Genomic DNA, 18837 nt, shown 5'->3' with positions numbered 1-18837 from the left:
TGGATTGTCAATATTTAAAATTCGTAAACCATGCAGGCTCGTGTTCGTCCTCCCATCGTCCCTCTTATATGGGGCAGATATTGTGCCACCTGGCTATCTTGATGTGGAGGTTCTGCAAATATATTATGGGTATTTTACTATTTCAATGTTAATACTCTCTCTCTCTCTCTCTATATATATATATATATATATATGTTTGAGGATATGTTATGTCCTACCTTTATATCGTCCAGGGTTTGCTCGTAGCTGCTGTGCTGTTTTCACTGTTCAGAAGTGTGTTGTGTCACATGAATTTATGCTTGTTGTGTTTGTGACGTCAATGTGGGCGTGTTCTGATGATGTATTATGAGGTCGAACATACTACGTAGGCTATTACTTTCTCTTTTATACTTTTGTTCTTCTATCAATTTATTGAATTTATTAAATTGATATATGTAGAAGTCCTCTTTTATATTCATCATGCCATTATCAAAAACATATTACAAATTAATTGTTTATACAACTTATATAAAGATCCCTTTTTGATTTATGCATTCTTCTTTGCATAAAGTATATAAAATGGAAGCAAATAGGGAGACTGTGTTTTTTCATCTGCTCGAAAACTTCATCACCCAAATGATTGATCGGATTTCGGAGATATATTTTATCGAGGACCTGTACTAATACTGTGGAGCAAATAAATTTTTCTTCCGTATCCATCAAATGTACATGTAAGATACATATATTTAACTACGCTATTCGTGCCCCTGATTATGCGAGTAGAATGAAGGGGAATTAATGAGTAATGCATTTGAAATTATTTCAAAGTAAGCGACCTGATTCAGTGTTAGGTACTACGAGATTATGCGTGGACGTAGGGATGAACACACGGAGGGCCTCAGGCAGGATAGAGAGCATCCGAGACTTCGGAAGCGCTAGCCACTCGACGACAAGATTCAGTGGTTTGGTTACAGCAGACACAGAACTTTATCAGTATAATTAACTAAGACTCATCGGACGAAATTCAGTACAAAATTTAAAATACTGCCACACGGATCTAGTGTGGGAGAAAGGTGAATCACATCCCAGCGTGTGCTCGCGCATGACTGCCGAACGATCAAGATTTACCTCCCTTCCTCGATCTTTCTAGAAACGCATAGCATCTAGTCAATCCGCGAAGGCACGGGACCATGCTGAAAAGTTTACGTGCATATGTAGTATGTAGTATGTAGCAAGCCATAGTTCGTTGGTGGTCAAAGGGTATACGCTGTAAAAATCAAGCTTTTAGCTCCTTATTGCCACACACAAGCTGGTGAGTGCAAAAGAGATTGGTCCAACAGAGCGGAAGTGAAACAGTAGTGAACTGAAGCAAACTGACGTCAAGATCATGAAAATTTGAAAATAATTTCTGCAGAACACGAGAGACGTTACAATTCCTACTTATTACGGCCTAAAATTATAATTAGATTAAATGTTCTGTATCACAAATATTTAATAATATCAAAGGCAAAATAATTTAATACTGTGGTGCAGTGAGGTCATCTATGCAATATTAACATTCCTATTTTATAGTTCTTCCAGGTTGCAGTGAACGATTCTGTAGTTATTTGTATTTACCGGAATGGTAAAATTGTCCCTATGCTGCTCTAATTAAGCACTGCGCCATGAAGTCGTAAGGAGCAGTTGATATGCAGATCCAAATTTTCTTGACATCGAGGCTAGCTGGAGGAGAGTGGTCAGGTTCACGCCCTGGCCGTTTTGCCCCTGTGGAAAAAGTTCCCGGTACTCATTAGGTGGACCCCAGGGCCGGTGTGGAAGAATTGGAGAAGAGAAAATTCTTGACTCTTCCAGGACTCGAACACCGACCCCTCGGTCGTGAAGCCAGTAGCGAGTCGCTATACCGACCGAGCTAAATAGCTAAAGAATAATACGAGTAAATAAGACCTAACTGTTAACAACTAAACTAAGATCATAGACACTCTGGTTACGTTATACGTGTATGTCTGAATCATATCTGAATTCTGTCTCTACTGATAGTCCAGTTCAAGGAGGATAAGGTGGCCATGGCATGTAGCTCGAATGGGGGAGAAGAGGAATGCATAGAGGATATTGGTAGGGAAGCCAGGAGGAAGCAGACCACTGGGAAGACCAAGGCGTAGGTGGATGGACAATATTAAAATGGATCTTAGAGAGATAGGATGAGATGATATGGACTGGATTGATCTGGCTCAGGATAGGGACCAGTGGAGGGCTCTTATGAACACGGTAATGAACCTTCGGGTTCCATAAAATGCTGGGGAATTCTTGAGTAGCTGCAAACTTGGCTTCTCCTCCAGAAGTCCTCAGCTCCATGAGTAAGTAAGTAAGTAAGTAAGTACTGATACTCGAATACGATGTTGGAAGAGAAGAAGGAAGGACGGGGGAAATGATGCAGTCCAAAGTTAAACTTAAATTTAATATATAGTAGATGCATCAGGAAACGTGTCATGCCCCGAGACATTGTCCGCCATGACATTTAATACGTCATTTAACGAAGAGGTCTTCCTCTAGCACTCGAGGGATTTATTTGGCTGTAAAGTATAAAAGTTCACGGAAGTGGAGAAATATAATAAAGGTTTCATTGCTTTCAGAAAGCTTCTATCTTCTTGGATATATTACCGTATAGCCCTCTGAAAGTCAATTGATATTTCGGTGGAATATATCTCTGCCATCTTCAGTATCGTAGAATAAGCCAAGCAAGAAACAACTATGAAGTAGGTAGCAAGCTCTGTGGTCTGTTCCTCAGAACCGTCGGATGACTTTCAACGGACTGCACGGTGTTATATTCCAGAAGATAGAACTATTCATAACCGCAGCTATGGAAACCTCAAATCCAATTTATTGCTTCTAGTTTTTGCAGCTGTTCGGTACATCTGTTTCCTGGCAACAGACAGTCAGAAAAAAAGAGAGACAAGTGCATCAGACACCTTCGTGTGTTCTCCTTCAGGCCTGAAAGAAAAAAAATACGACAAGGTTTTTCTTTCCCAAAAATAATTTAGTGTGACGTATCAAATCCCGCTCTATATAAATGTGTACGTGATTTCCACGGCTACCTGTTTTATCAGTTTCTTCTTTTCCTTATACAAGGTGCATATAGTGAACACACAAGGGAGTAGGTCATATACATTTGACTGTTCATCTGTAAATATCATTTTTCGAAACAGCAACGTACATTTTATCTAAATTTGGCGAATTTATTACAGTTTAATTTTGATGTCAATTTAAGAGCATAGATGAATTCTCGCCTTCATCTGCTGCGAAATTTATATGTCTCAAACCGAAACTCCCCACTTTATATGCAAATTAATTCCTTACTGTTTAGCCAGTTCTGTAACATTAACTATGCCTCTTGGTATATAACGGGACACGCCGTAGCGTAGTTGGTTGAGGCACTATGCTACAAACAGGAAGGTCATGGGTTCGAGTCCCGATGTGGTGGATTTTTTCAGTTAACCTAATCCTTCCATCCGCACTATGGCCCTTGGATCGACTAGCCTCTAACAGAAACGAGCACCAGGATTCATCCTGGAGGGTAAAGGGCAGCCGGCGCGTAAGGCTCACAGCCTTACCGTCATCTGTGCTCCAGTTGTCTAGATAATGCGGGATCTTCAACGTCGCACAACCCTATGGGCCTCCACGGTCTGTTACAGGGATAGCTTTAACTTTTACTTTCATACATAATGTTCAATTTCTGTATTCATTACACCTATAAGTCACTCGTGAAGTATGAATTTGTACGTTTTGATCAAATGTCTCCAAGTTTCAGTAACATTAAGGTACATAAATGTTACAAGTAGTTGAATCATTACTTTTTTGAAAACCGTTAAAAACTTCCATAACGTGTGGAGTTCGTATAGTGTAATAGAAGTAATGTGTACGAGTATATTTCGAGTGAAAGTTCAAACTCTGCGGGGGGAATTTTCTACGAAATTAATACAAATTGGCGTAAAGGATTAGTGAAGCGTAAAATGAAGTCATTCATGCGAGATATTAATTATCATGTGTCAATTATTCTTAGGGGGATTCATTACAGCAAGTGCAACAGAAGTGTTTATGTATGTATGTATGCATAGCGACTGTTGTACTGCGCCACCTGAAACCGCATTATGCTCATTACCATTAATTGCATAACACATTCCCATATGTGGTAACACTAAGTGAGCTACCACGTACAACTGGTGTTATGCCCAACCAAATGTGTTCTTTAGTCTACAAAATTGGCCAGCAAATAAAACCGAAATATACTAGTAATATATTTCACATACGAGAGTGAAACTGAACTACTGACTGGTGACCAGCAAAGACGTACAGCTTAAGCTCTACAGCTTCGTGGATGTGAGAATCATAAAGTATGAGATGAACCAAATATGTCATCTGGTGTAGAGATACGACAGGGCAAGGACGGAATATGGCTGAAAAGATAAGAATAAAAGAGATGATGGTCTTTATTTCGGACGGGATGAATATCTTTGGTGGTTGAAGTGATAGTGTCTAAAACTGATTACCATAAGGCAGTAGGCATTCATGCTGGAACATAATTGCTCCTACAGTTGGTAATTTTTAAACGAGTTTACTTAACGTCCATTTCGACGTCAGTCGCGTATTGGTTATGGCTGTTAAAGTAAAATGTATGGTAACGTGTATAGTCGTTATATAACGGCCACGAGATGGGCTGATATACCGGGCCGTTTCTGCGCAAAGGCTCAGTAAACACGTTTCCACAGCAACGAATCGACGATCAGCAGCAGAGGTACTGTTCGAACGGAATTTTCTACTCGCTCCATGCCGAGGAGTTATATGGAAGACAACTGGGGAGACCAAGTCAGTTCTGTACGGGAGGCTGTGAAGGAAAGAGTTACTTGCAAGAGTGCTCTGTGGAAAGTCCGGCTGTGAAGACAGGATTTTATGTGTGATAGAAGATCAGTTGGACCGATTATGTGAGAAATTAAGAAGTGTTAATTAGAGTCAGTGAGCAGAGAAATATCCTACACGAAATAAGAAAACGGAAGGCTAATTGGATTGGTCATGTTTTACGCAGAAACTGCCTTCTAAAATAAGTTATTGAAGGAAAGATAGAGGGGCGGATAGAAGTGACAAGAAGACGAGGAAGAAGACGTAAGAAAATGCTGGATGACCTTGGGGACAGAAGAGGATACTGTCATTTGAAGGAGAAAGCTCTAGATCGCATTAAATGGAGGAATTGTTTTGGAAGAGACTGTGGACTTGTCGTCTGACAGATTACTGATGATGATTCTGAGTTTGTAATTCAGTGACAATTTCAGAGTTCGTGTGTTAAAATCCGTTTCCAGGAAGCGGTTAGTGGTGAATAGACTGAGGACACTAGTGTGTATAACTGTGAACTCTAAAGTGTTGAAATAACGATAGTGTTATAATTAACAATAGTTACAACTTGTTAGCAGTAATAAATCTTTACAATATTTTTACGTGTATACCCATTACTACACAACGGGTTGGTTAACAAGTTCCTGCTAAGACAATTTCTTGATAAACAGTCCGTTGCTAGGTCACGCAACAATAGTACGAATGTTTAAAACTCGTTGCTAGGAAACAATCGGTGCGCCAATGGACTGACGAGATAGCTAATTTGTAACTTGTTTATACAGAGTGTCCCAGGAGGAATGGACCAAACTTCGGGAGGGTGTTCTTATGTTAAAGTATGCCGATATAACCCAAAACACCTATGTCCAAAGTTGAACGGTTACGGAGATAATGGCCAGAGAAGTGTCAAACTTTGACCGGTGTTACACACTTGTTGATTACAAAATACATATTAAAACTGGCAGGAATATGTGGATTCTGTAATGTTAATAATGTACGTAACATCAAACTAACTTGTGAGTGACGGAAAGCCATAAAATTGAAGTACGAAATACTCGCTCGCCATGTCATAATTGTCTTTAGGGTTTCCAAGCACTATACATGACACATGACTGGCAAGCGCTGACGTAACGTGGCTGCGCTATAACCCGACCACATAACTGTAAACGTACATTCACAGGAAATCTCTTTTGGAATTTCGTTTCCATTATCTCATGTGGATTATTATGGAACCACGTATGCACATTTCGTAAATTATTTACACCATCCAGGGTAAAAGACGCCTCATCACTGAATAAAATGACGCTTAACAGTTCGGGATGAACTTTTTATCCAGTGGCACAAATCCATACGCTGTGCATGGTCGCCTGGTTCCAGATGTTGTACCATTTGATCATGGTAAGAATAACTCTTCATGATGTAAAGTTTGCCACACCTGAATACGTGATACGCCGATGCGAGAGGCGATTCTACGAGTGGCAGACGCGGACTTCACTGAACAATATCAAGAATGTGCTCTCGTGTGTCTATCATTCGTACATCCTGCCTTTCAGAGTGCACAGAAACACTTGCAAGAGAACCAGTATCACACAATATCTGGCGAATTCGCGTAAATACACTTCGAGATGGAATCCTTCGTTCGGGAAAACGCCTTTGGTATTCTTCAACAGCAGCACGTGCATTGCGACCGCAAAATCCACACACAAAATGCATATCACAATATTCCACGTGTGAAAACACAAGAGGCATTTCAGCAACTCATCACACAACTAATTTACCACCCATTCACGACCCCGCCGCAACGTAATCTGTAGGCTCTGGTAGGTAGCGCATGAACTTACGGCTAGTGACTCACAGCACTCAAGCACAAACAGATAAGGAAGGGTCTCAGCTGACAGGTACGTGTAGTGCGTGGACCTGCAAGAAGACCACACTTTTCTCGGGCCATTATCTCCGTAACCGTTCAACTTTGGACATAGGTGTTTTGGGTTATATCGGCATACTTTAACATAAGGAACACCCTCCCGAAGTTTGGTCCATTCCTCCTGGGACACCCTGTATATGATCCGCGCCATGCCCAGTGCTAAACAGAAGAATTGTAAACACGTCTACAATAATATGTCTCTTCTATAGGGTCAATGCCGAAGGTTTATAGGAGAAAATGAAGGTCGTTTGCAGTCAGTCATAGATGACAAGCTGTGCGTCAAGGACACTAAGCCATCAAGGAGAGTTCAGCAGTTGAGAGTACAAGGACGAGACTGGAGCGTGTCCTCGGTGAATTGTCGAGATTAATTGCGTAGAGATTAGGACAAAGGAGTACAAAGTGATTGAAGACGAAATAACAAGAAGAATTCATAGTGACTTGAAGAGCTACTTTGTGTGTTGATATCCGTTGCCAGGGGATGACTAGTGAAGATGGAGAATCCTAATGCGTGTACAAGGGTGAATTGTAAGTTGTGTAAATCAGTGATAGTGTTGTATTTAAGTGTGAGTAAGAGCACTTGTAACAAAGGTGCTGATAAATCCAGTGATCCAAATTAGAACCCGTTATTTTCGTCACGCTTACCCTCCTTCACGTGACAAAATCTATCGAATCCCACCTAGAGAATGCATACGTGTGTGCTGAACTTTCATTGCCTCTCCTCTAAACGTCCACATATTCTGGGCAGGTGGCACGTGTGGACTTATGAATCCTTGGATGCTATTCGGAGGAGGGAAGCTCAACAAAAATTGAAGTTGAGCTTTCCACGGTGGCGAATATTCATATTATGCTTTTCTGAGTTATGACAGGCTGTAGTGTAATTGATTTGTATTGACGTTTCAGAGGAACCCATTGCTTCCAGGTTCTGTTATGAAGATGGAGACACTATATCTCTTCGACAAGTCAAAATCTACCTACCAGACTTTACAGGATAATAACCTAAAAATCATACCATAAATTTCAGATACAAATTAGGTACTTCCATACAGATTGTGGATCTTTTGGTCAAGGTAAAATTATTGTTATAAAGGGATAAACTGGAAACTTGCGCTCAAATTTTGCAGAATGAAATGTCTCAGAGAATCCCATCGAAGTTCGGAATATCTCTGGTTCGAATTCGATGGAATTAATTCTACAGAGCTTTTCTATATTCTTCAGAAAAAGATCTGAGATGTTTTCGTATATATGTTCTGTCTTTTCAAAGTCTGTAAATATTTCCAAAATTTCTCACATTTCTGGAATTACTGTTTTATGATTTAGTACTGTAACTATACCTGTGGCATGCTTAATAGACCTTTAAGGTTCCACACCGCTAAGACCAACGCCCGCAATTGAACGTAATAGAAGCATAATCCCCACAACCTATTTCTCTAAGGACTATTCTTTTTTTAATTCACATAGTGGGGGGTGGAGTCCAGTTGAGTCCACCCGGCACGGCGCCCACTGATCGACCTATTATACCTGCCTCGGGTGATTATGATGATGGAGAATTTGGTGGAATGAAGAGTGGCAGGGGAAACCGAAGTACTCGGAGAAAACCTACTCCAGCGCCACTTTGTCCACCACAAATCCCACTTGACCAGACCCGGGTTTGAACCCCGGCCGCCGCTTGAGCTTTAGCGCGGCCGCTCTCTAAGGACTATCCTAATATTCTCCTACTATTTCCTCCATCTTCCAGTCACGACGTTTTTATGAGGTTTCTCCACTGAAATTGTGTATTCATTTTTATTTTTCCATCCTATCCACATGCATATCTCATCGTATCCCATTTCATTTCCCGAATTTCAACGTTTTAAAATGTTAGAAATTCTTCACTACCTTGGTAACTCCTAAAATTTTACACAGTACTTTGTTTTCGTAGACTTATAGGTTATGTTCTTCCGTCAAATAAGAAACAGTGTTTCAGTCCCATGAAAGATCAGAAGGAAAAACTATATTTCTACATCCTTGCTTTCAAAGATTTGAGATACAGCTGGGATGATACAAACTTTCCATTAGACCTTTAAAACGAATTAAGAATTTGTGCATCTAACTTTAACATGCATCTTACAATTCTTTCATGTTCAAAGAATTTTGTAGAATTAAAAGACCTCACTTGTCGAAGTTAGAGGCCACATTGTGAGTGGAGATAAAATTTTTTTCCACGGAATGAATGAACTAGACACTATAGCAGGTCAATTGTTAACATTACGTTAAGTCTTCATTTCCTCGTACACAATTGGTCGGGTCTCGAGTGGATAACATTTCTCACCGTCTCAGAGACATTCAGAAAGCGCTCGTAATGAACCACTTTCCCGAACACTTTGTCTAGATCCTATAGCGTCCTTCTGACCCGTAACCAATCTTCTTACTGACTCAGCTAACACAACCCTTGATGATTAAGTGAAATCAATATCATAGGCTTAGCCTGGACCAACCCATACCTCTGCCTTTGTCACACATCTCTAACCCCACCTGCAGAGACTTCCAAGGGAGTGCACTATCGTTTCTGCAACTAACTCCCCTCTTCGCCGATAGATGGTGTAACGTGGTAATGAGTTCCCATTAACTTGTATTGTCCCTGATGTTCAAACGGCGGAAAAAAAGAAAAGGCAGTCACTAGTTGAGATAACTGGAGTCGAGAGTCCATCAAAAACCACATGCACCGATTGAAGATGTCAAGATTTTAAATGAAAAATAATGTCCAGGAGTAAAAATTTCTAACAGATCTCTAGATAATTATTTTGGCTCTACAGCCCTTTGTTGGACCTGGGCCGATTTTTCAGTTTCTTGATCTTTTACACAGACGTTGGGACTTCTTGGACGAATGATCAGCCGGTCGCAAGGTCGCTACCTATAAACAGGACAGCACAAACAGATAATAAACGCACACACAGACATCCATGCCTTGAGTGGAATTCGAACCCACGATCCCAGCTTTCGAGCGGGCGAAGATAGTTCATGCCTCAGACCGTATGGCCACTGTGATCGGCAAATAGTTTCAAATAGACGTGTGTAATTATACCAGAAATCTCTTTCGTAACTTGAGAAATTCCGTTAACGAATCCCTTGTACTGCGGCCACTTCTGGCCTATTGTACCAGCCCCCGATGATAGGTGAGGGTGATTGTGGAGCAATTGGTGGAATGAAGATTGGCAGGGGAAACCGAAGTACTCGGAGAAAACCTGCCCAGCGCCACTTTGTCCACCACAAATCCCACTTGACCAGACCCGGGATCGAACCCGGGCCGCCCCGGTGGGAAGCCAGCGACTAACCGCTTAAGCTATGGCGCGGCCTTCTTTCTAGTTTACTTAACAGCTGTGCATAACTCAGAAAATGCAGCACCGAATGACGGAGTAGCAATAAACAATGAACTAGAACGGATGTGAAGGATGCGGTAGTAGCATAATTTCAGTTATTATTCCGGTGTTTATCTGGAGGGGCCGAGAAAAGTCACAGAACCTCAATTAGGAAAATCGGAGTCCCCCAATAAAAATAATAAAATTTACTGCTTTGACCTGTTTAAGACACTAATTAATAACTCTCATAGAGCTGAGTCCTTCTTTGGAAGTCACGAGTTGCAACCCGAAAGTTGAAACAGTGTTAAAAAGAGCCCGCCTCTAATCCCTATCCTGAGCCAGATTAATACACTCCATACCAAACCATCCTGTCTCTCGCAGATCCATTTCTGTTTAAGATATTATTCGTGTATTCTCCTCGTGGTATTTATGACAATAAAGAATCTTAAATCGTATAGTGTAGTAGTGGACTTGTTTATATATATATACATAGCCTGTCACGGTAACCGAGCGGTCTAAGGCATGTACTTCCTTCGCTCGCTTGGAAAGCGGGATCGTGGTTTCGAATCCCACTCAGGGCATCGATATTTAGTTTGTGTGTGTGCGTTTTTCTGTGTTTGTCTACAGGTAGAGGCCTTGCGACAACCTGATCACCCGCCCAAGGGGTCCTACCGAATGTGTAAGATCTAGAAAAACTGAAGTGAACGGAGAAGTTCATGGAGATAGGCCTAGGTCCACTGGGGCTGTAGTGCCAAGGAAAAAAAAATATATACATATGTGCATCTCAAATATCAGTGATTTTTATTGTGTTAACTCCACTGTTACATACATAGCATTATTTCTGAAAGACTCGCGTGGTTTTGTGTAAGTAATTTATAGTAAATTTAGAATTTGCCTATGTTCTCGTGGGCTTTTTATACTGAACGTTAACTGGGGGGGTTATATTTTTTAAATTAATTACTTAATATTTTCTCCACAATTCAGAATCTCTTAATTTATAAACATGGTTTAAAATGTAGTAAAATACTGCAAAGTTATATATATATAATCCAGTAGTCACAAGTTTACGACAGAAATTAAGGCAATAATTGTTAGTAGTAGCTTCATAATTGTTAATGTCTACTGTCCATTCAAAGTCAACCGACGTTTCGGAAGAACAGTCCGCCTCCATCTTCAAAGTCGATGAATAAGCCAAGCAAGAAACAAGCACGAAGCAGGTAACAAGTTCTGCGTGGTTTATGCTTCGACCCTGAAGATGGAGGAAACATGTTACTCTAAAATATTAGTTGATTTTCAACCGACTACACGGCGTTATATGAGAGCCGGGATAGCTCAGCCGATATAGCGACTGGCTACGACCTGGATGACCAAGGGGTCGGAATTCGAATCTCGGTGTGGGTAAGGATTTTCACTTCTCTATGTCATCTACACCGGCTCTTGGGCCCACCTAGTCTCCTATCCAATGGGTACTGCTGGCTCTTTCTCCAGGGTTAAAGCGACCGGGGCGTGAAGCTGACCACTCATCTCCAACCAGAGCCGAGGTCAAGAAAACATGGATCTATACGTCAACTCTCACATACGTCTTCATGGCGTAGTGCATAATTAGTTAAGTATAGGAATAAAGTTACCTTTACACAGCGTTACATCCCAGAAGAGAGAACTTGACATAACCACCTCTATAAGAACCTCAAATTCTGGTACAGTCCAAAACGGAAATCAGTTTTGCGCGTAAGTACGAGCGTTATAAGTCAGAAATGTGGAGAATCGAATCCAAGGTATGTGTGAAACAGCTGTCCGTTCACGCAGTCGAAGTAACTCCCAAGACAATGAAGGCACGGCAAGCAGTAGGCTACAACAAAGGGCGAAGAGCACAGCTGACTGCGGTGCTTGTGAGAAGGCTTTTCGAACTTTACAAGAAACGACTTGCAGTAATTTAAACTGCTTGCCTTCAAGCAGAAGAGAAATAAAAACTCTTGCTACATAGAGATCTTTCATTCAGTGCCTAGCGCTTTGTTTCAGATCCAGTTTTCTTTTTATGGGTACAGAATTAACTTCTCTACGGGACGTGCAGAAAGAAAATGAACCCGAAGTTTCACACTTTCATATACCAGCACGTGCACGAGATTTTTCTCTCATACACATCGCCCAAACCGGTTCTGGAACCCACCCAACCTCCTATCCAGTAAGCAAGGAGGGGTTTTCCCCGGGTTAAAGTGGCCGGGGCATAAAACTGATTACTCACTTCTATCAAGTGCCGAGATCAAAACTACTGGAGCTCTCCACTATTCTGAAAGTCTACATACCTTAGTGCTTAACTAATTAAGTACAGGGACAACTTTATTTTTACCCCTTGCTCCCCTTTTGCATATCCGATAAGTACCAGTAAAATTTAGGCCTATTGCTGAGTGAAATTTTCATTTGTTCTTTAGGCATTAAGCAGCGCAGAAGTTGCTAGCAGTTCTGACTAAAATTTTGGAATCCGGGGCTATAAATTTCATATTTTAGCTGGGATTTTTGACACCTTCCTCAACCCACACAGCTAAATGTGGCTACTAAGGTTTAACTTCATGTCCGTCTCAAGAAAGAGGGAATTATAAATGTTTTTTTCTAGTGTTGTCTGAATGTTCATGGATTAGAAATTTTTGTGAAATAATAGTGTTCTAGGTAAGATTATCTCTATGCTTAACTAATTAAACACTAAGCCATGAAGGCGTATGGGAGAATGGATGCATAAATACGCATTTTCTTAACCTCTGCACTATTTGAAGGTGAGTGGTCAGTTTCACGCCCCGGCAGCTTTAACTCCAGTCTGAACGACGTGGAGAAGAGAAAATTCTTGACCCTATCGGGAATCGAACTCGGACCCTTCTGCCGTCCAGCCAGTAGCCAGTCGCTATACCGGCTAAGCTATCTCTGTTCCCATTAGTGATTTAGAATTAATTACATTTTACATTTATTTAGTTGTGTTCCAAGGTAACCAAAGGTATTATTTTTATATGTTACCTTTCTGACATATGGACATACCATCACGGTGTTTTTGTAGGAGGTTGAAGGATTTATTCCTTGCAGTTTCCAGATATAAAGAAAATAAAACGAATAACAAAAAAGAAGAAAGAAAGAAAAACAGGAGGGGAGAAAGAAAGACATATAAGGAAGATATAAACTATTGAAGAGAGGAATTGAGAGAAAGAGAATCTCTTAATATCACAGAACAGAGCCAATTGTTCACGTAGAGTTGTGTTTGCTTCCACAAAGATCAGTAAACTTTATCCATTACAGCACATTTAAATCCAGAGTCAAGAGCTCATCAAATGTTTGCCTTCACGTGCTCATAAAACTGTAACTTTTTAAGTTTAGACGACAGAAACGTGCCGAGTGCACTGATGAGACTTATTCGGTTGTGATAGAACTTCTTGAAGTAATTTCTTCTTGTTGCAGACTGTAATTTCTTTGGTACAAGTACGGTAATTAACTGTGATACTATTGGACCTTGCAAATTTCCCTGAAGCGTATTGGTTCCTGGATGTATAGATAGTCGCCCGAGTCTTGCTTTCTCATTTATCAATATTATAATTTATAGATCTTATGTAATTAATTTTTAGACAAGAAATAACACTAACTAACTGACTGACTCCGTGGAGCTGATTGCTTCTTACGAAATCGCCAGTCCTTCCGTTATTCAAGAACTTCCCAATATTTTACGGGACCCAAAAGTTTTATTACCGAGTTCACAAGAGCCCTCAACGGGCCCTTATCTTGAACCGGATGAATCCAGTCCTTACCACTTCTCTTCTCTTCTCTTCTCTTCTCTTCTCTTCTCTTCTCTTCTCTTCTCTTCTCTTCTCTTCTCTTCTCTTCTCTTCTCTTCTCTTCTCTTCTCTTCTCTTCTCTTCTCTTCTCTTCTCTTCTCTTCTCTTCTCTTCTCTTCTCTTCTCTTCTCTTCTCTTCTCTTCTCTTCTCTTCTCTTCTCTTCTCTTCTCTTCTCTTCTCTTCTCTTCTCTTCTCTTCTCTTCTCTTCTCTTCTCTTCTCTTCTCTTCTCTTCTCTTCTCTTCTCTTCTCTTCTCTTCTCTTCTCTTCTCTTCTCTTCTCTTCTCTTCTCTTCTCTTCTCTTCTCTTCTCTTCTCTTCTCTTCTCTTCTCTTCTCTTCTCTTCTCTTCTCTTCTCTTCTCTTCTCTTCTCTTCTCTTCTCTTCTCTTCTCTTCTCTTCTCTTCTCTTCTCTTCTCTTCTCTTCTCTTCTCTTCTCTTCTCTTCTCTTCTCTTCTCTTCTCTTCTCTTCTCTTCTCTTCTCTTCTCTTCTCTTCTCTTCTCTTCTCTTCTCTTCTCTTCTCTTCTCTTCTCTTCTCTCCTCTCCTCTCCTCTCCTCTCCTCTCCTCTACGAAATAAGTGACCACTTTTAATCCGGTTGAGTTTTCTCCGTAGTTTCAGTATCTCTAGGCAAAAGTTGGGATTGAAGCTGAAATAACTCTCCTGAGGGTAGAAGACGATACAGGCTACATGTTTCTCCGAACCGTCGGTAACGATCTACCATACACACGGCGTCACACCCCTGCAGATACTATTGTTCATAATCACCACTGCTAAAATCTTAAATCTCACTTTTGTTATTTTACTTACACCGTCATTTATTATCCTTCTCCTGTTCTCCCAACGTCCGCAATAATTCAGAAATATATAGAAATAGCAATTTGAGCGCGAATATAACGTTAACTTCATGGGTACTCTTGATATTACACGATTCTGCTTTCATCCCGGGGTTTCAACATTTCAAACTGTGTGACCCACTTCCTAGAAGTCCAAGATTCGATCACCAGATCACAGAAAATTGCCCGCACACGCTTTCATGTGTGCCACAATAAAACTTCACATCACTTTATTTTTCCTCCGAACATAAGTGATCCTTCAGATGGATTATTTTACCAAGTAGACTTTGTTGTAATTATTTAACTATGTGTCTACAGCTTGAGCAATGCAAGTTGATCCACATGTTATTAGCAACTACATATAATGTCCTCTCAAGTTGTCCTTACTTTAGGGTCAGGTCTTTGAAGCAAAATGTTATTGGAGAATTAGTTACGTGCATAAACCTAAAGTCTCTTCTTGTAATCAAACATTTTATTTCACGCATAACCAGTCAAGTAAACTGAATTGTGATTTGCACACGGCACATTAAGAGTGTCACAAAGCAGTAGTGTTAAAAAAAAAAGAAAACATATAGAGTCTTAGGTGAGAAGAATATGGCTGTTTATTTATCCATTTGTTTTACATAATGACGCTATCCTCATCTCAGGATATGTAACTTCGAAGTATAAGGTGATTAGTATAAATCCAATGGAAATTACGTGAAAGGAAACGTCTTCAGCCCAGTTTGCAATAATGTCCTGGCATATGCCTGGAGAGACGGAAGAAGATCATGAAAATCCTCAGTCAGGATAGTGGATATCCCCCACCAAAATTCGAACTGGTCCTTTGCCGAAAGTGTTACCGCTTTTTCCACCTTGTTCCGTGAGAATTAGGTATCTAGACCTGCTGAATCTAAGCACAACTGTCTATAAGGTAGCATCCAGAAGCTTTGTGATTAAATTGGTATTATGGACAGTACTATCTCCTGAGATATAACGCCGCGTAATCCGTTAAAATTCAACCGACGTTTCGGAGGAACATAATACCTCCACCTTCAGGATTGAATAAGCCGAGCAAAATACCAGAGTGAAATCAAGTTACAATTGTCATCTAATTTCACGCCGGTATGTGGCTCGGTTTATTCAATCCTGATGATTGAGGTAATATGTTCCTTTGAAATGTCGGTTGAGTTTCAACCGATTACAGGCAATATCTCAGGAGACAGTACTGTTCATAAACACAGGTGTGAGAACCTCAGTGCCTATAGAATTGGCTTTATGTTCGTTGTTTTTCTGTGGGCAAAAATGCAACGGCATTCTTCGATTGTGCCGATCACGGTAGCCGAGCGGTATAAGGCATGCACTGTCTTCGCTCGCTCGAAAGCCGCGATCGTGGGTTCGAATCCCACTTAGGGCATGGATGTTTAGTTTGTGTGTGTGCGTTTTTCTGTGTTTGTGTACAGGTAGGGGCCTTGCGATGAGCTGATCACCCGCCCAAGGAGTCCTACCATATGTCTAAGATCTAGAAAAACCGAAGTGAACGGAGAAGTTCATGGAAGTAGGCCTAGGGCCACTGGGGCTGTAGTGCCAAGGAAAAAAATTCTTCGATTGTATGCTTTGGTTAATCAGACACTAATGTGCACTGCTTATGGCACAACATGTTTCCGCCATTATTTGACCATCATCAGATGAATGCTATTATTTTATTTTGTAAAATGGTACACTGAGGGTCTCATAATTATCAAAATTCGGAATCAAGTTAAATTTTACCCCATTTTTATTTAATTGAGATTGAGGTTTGAGTTAAATCAGTTTTGATACAGTTCTGATGAGGTGATTTTGTATTTGTTGTTTGATTGTTGTCTTTTGTTTTGGTTGAAGTTATGGATTTTTTTCCTTCATTGTTACATGATGCATTTTTCCGGTTCATTCATCAGATAATACACGTACATCAAGTAAAAATATGGAGGGAAACAGAAGAATTTACACCAGAACAAAACCACGAAACATCAATCAAAGATCATCGAAAGACAGCTCCGTCGGAAGTGAACTCCAATCCTGGTAACAGTCGGAACACTAATTTTAATTTTCATCTGAAACTCAGATTTCAGCGAATTTTAAAAATTCTACGTTCAACAGTCTTAACTTCATTATCAGTTTTATTGAATCTTCAACCCACATTGCATTAGAGTCCGAAACATATCAACAAACGTACCCTCCTGATGGCGGTTAAACAATGAACGAAATAATTACTACAAACGAAACACATTAATGTCCAGTGTATATTGATGGTCTCGTAATTAATAGTCTCAAAACCCAACATCACTACGTGTATGTTCATATAGAAGATGGGGACATAAGGTAAAGTTGTCCCTGTGCTTAAATAATTAAACACTACGCCATGAGAGCGTATGGGGGAGTAGATATATAAATCCATATTTTCTTGACCTCAGCTCTAGCTGGAGGTGAGTGGTCAGCTGCTTTAAACCCGGAGAAAAATTCCCTGTTACCCACTTGATAGGAGATTGGTTGGATCCCAGAACTCTTCTGGACGACGTAGTGGAGGGAAAATTCTTGGCCCTACCGGGACTTGAACTGCCATCCCTCGGTCATCCAGCCCGTAGCTATTGTTATACCGACTAAACTGTCCCGGCTTCTTTACCGTATAAGAGCACATTTCTTTAAAGAAGAACATGTCACAAGGGAGATCGGTAGGCACATATTTCGTAGGACATAGGCCTACAGAGGAACAGACGGGTACGTGCAGAGAATGTAATCAGAAAGGAAATGTGGGAGCAGAAGGGGTTAGGAATCTGTAAACGTTAGCAAGCTCTACTAATGCAAACTTCTGCGATAAAAAACACACGAAACACTCTGCACAGGAATGGTGAAGCATTAAAAGCCGATACTCGGATCTGTGACCCTGAGGTTTCCGTTAAATTAGAGGCCCCGTATGTTTTTCCAACAACACAAAATGGCGGATACATGTGTTATACAAACAGGGACACTAGATTTATGCGCCTCGCCTGGTTGCGTTCGAAACATGGGTAACCTGTTACAACCGTGTGACCAGATGTCATTGTGCGTCGAGCACTGTTTTATATAGATCCATGCATTTAGGCCTGACCTCTAAGTTTCACTGATGAGGAGTGAGTAGAACTGAGGCAAGAAGTAGTGAGGGGAAGCATGGCAAGAAATCACAGGACAGTGGTTGTCTTACATTGTGTGAGGGAGGGAGGGTGTTATTTCCGTTCACAATTAGTGGACGCCGCCAAATATATTCTGCTTCCTCTTGAGAGTGGCCAGTATCTGAAGTCCTTTAACTCTACAGTAAAATTTATGTCCAGAAATTTGTACAGATAACTGACTGTATGCAGCAAGTCATTGATAAGTGACGAGTCATTCAGCTATTCAGAAATTCTCCACGTTTCATACAACCTAAAGATTCATTACTGTGTTCAAATCAACCCCAAACTTGTCCTTAACCTGAACAAGATTAATCCAGTCTGGGCTGTCGTACCATATTACTTTAACATCCTTCTTTAATATTTTTCTCCCATCTACTTCTAGGTCTTTCAAGTGGTTTCTCAACCTTATGTCCTCCGGCTAAAATTCTGCGTACAACTCCCTGTCTCTCATGTGGCTTCCCACCGCGGTAGCCCGGGCTCGATCGCTGATCTGGTCAAGTGGGATTTGTGGTGGACACAGTGGCGCTGGGACGGGTTTTCTCCGAGTACTTCGGTTTCCCCTACCAATCTGCATTCCACCAAATTCTCCATCATCATAAACACCCGGAACAGGCTACAATAGGCCAATCAGTGGCCGCCGTGTCGAGTGGACACAATTGGACTCCACCCGTCACTAAACGAAAATTTGTCTCTCATGTGCCGTGCATGTCCCATCCACTACATGCTAATTCACTTGGCCGCCTTGATAATCAGTTCTCTAGTGGATAGCCCCTAAAATATGGGGTGAAATTCTTCTACTCGAATGACTGCATCAAATTACTGTGGGGGGATTGATATGAATTTAACACTTGAGGATACTTGCAAACAGAGTTGTTTTTAAGATGCCTATTATAAATAATATTACTGTGAAAT

The sequence above is a fragment of the Cryptotermes secundus genome, unplaced genomic scaffold (assembly GCF_002891405.2).
Source record: "Cryptotermes secundus unplaced genomic scaffold, Csec_1.0 scaffold558, whole genome shotgun sequence".
NCBI lineage: Eukaryota > Metazoa > Arthropoda > Insecta > Blattodea > Kalotermitidae > Cryptotermes > Cryptotermes secundus.
Note: the sequence above shows the minus strand (reverse complement) of the source record.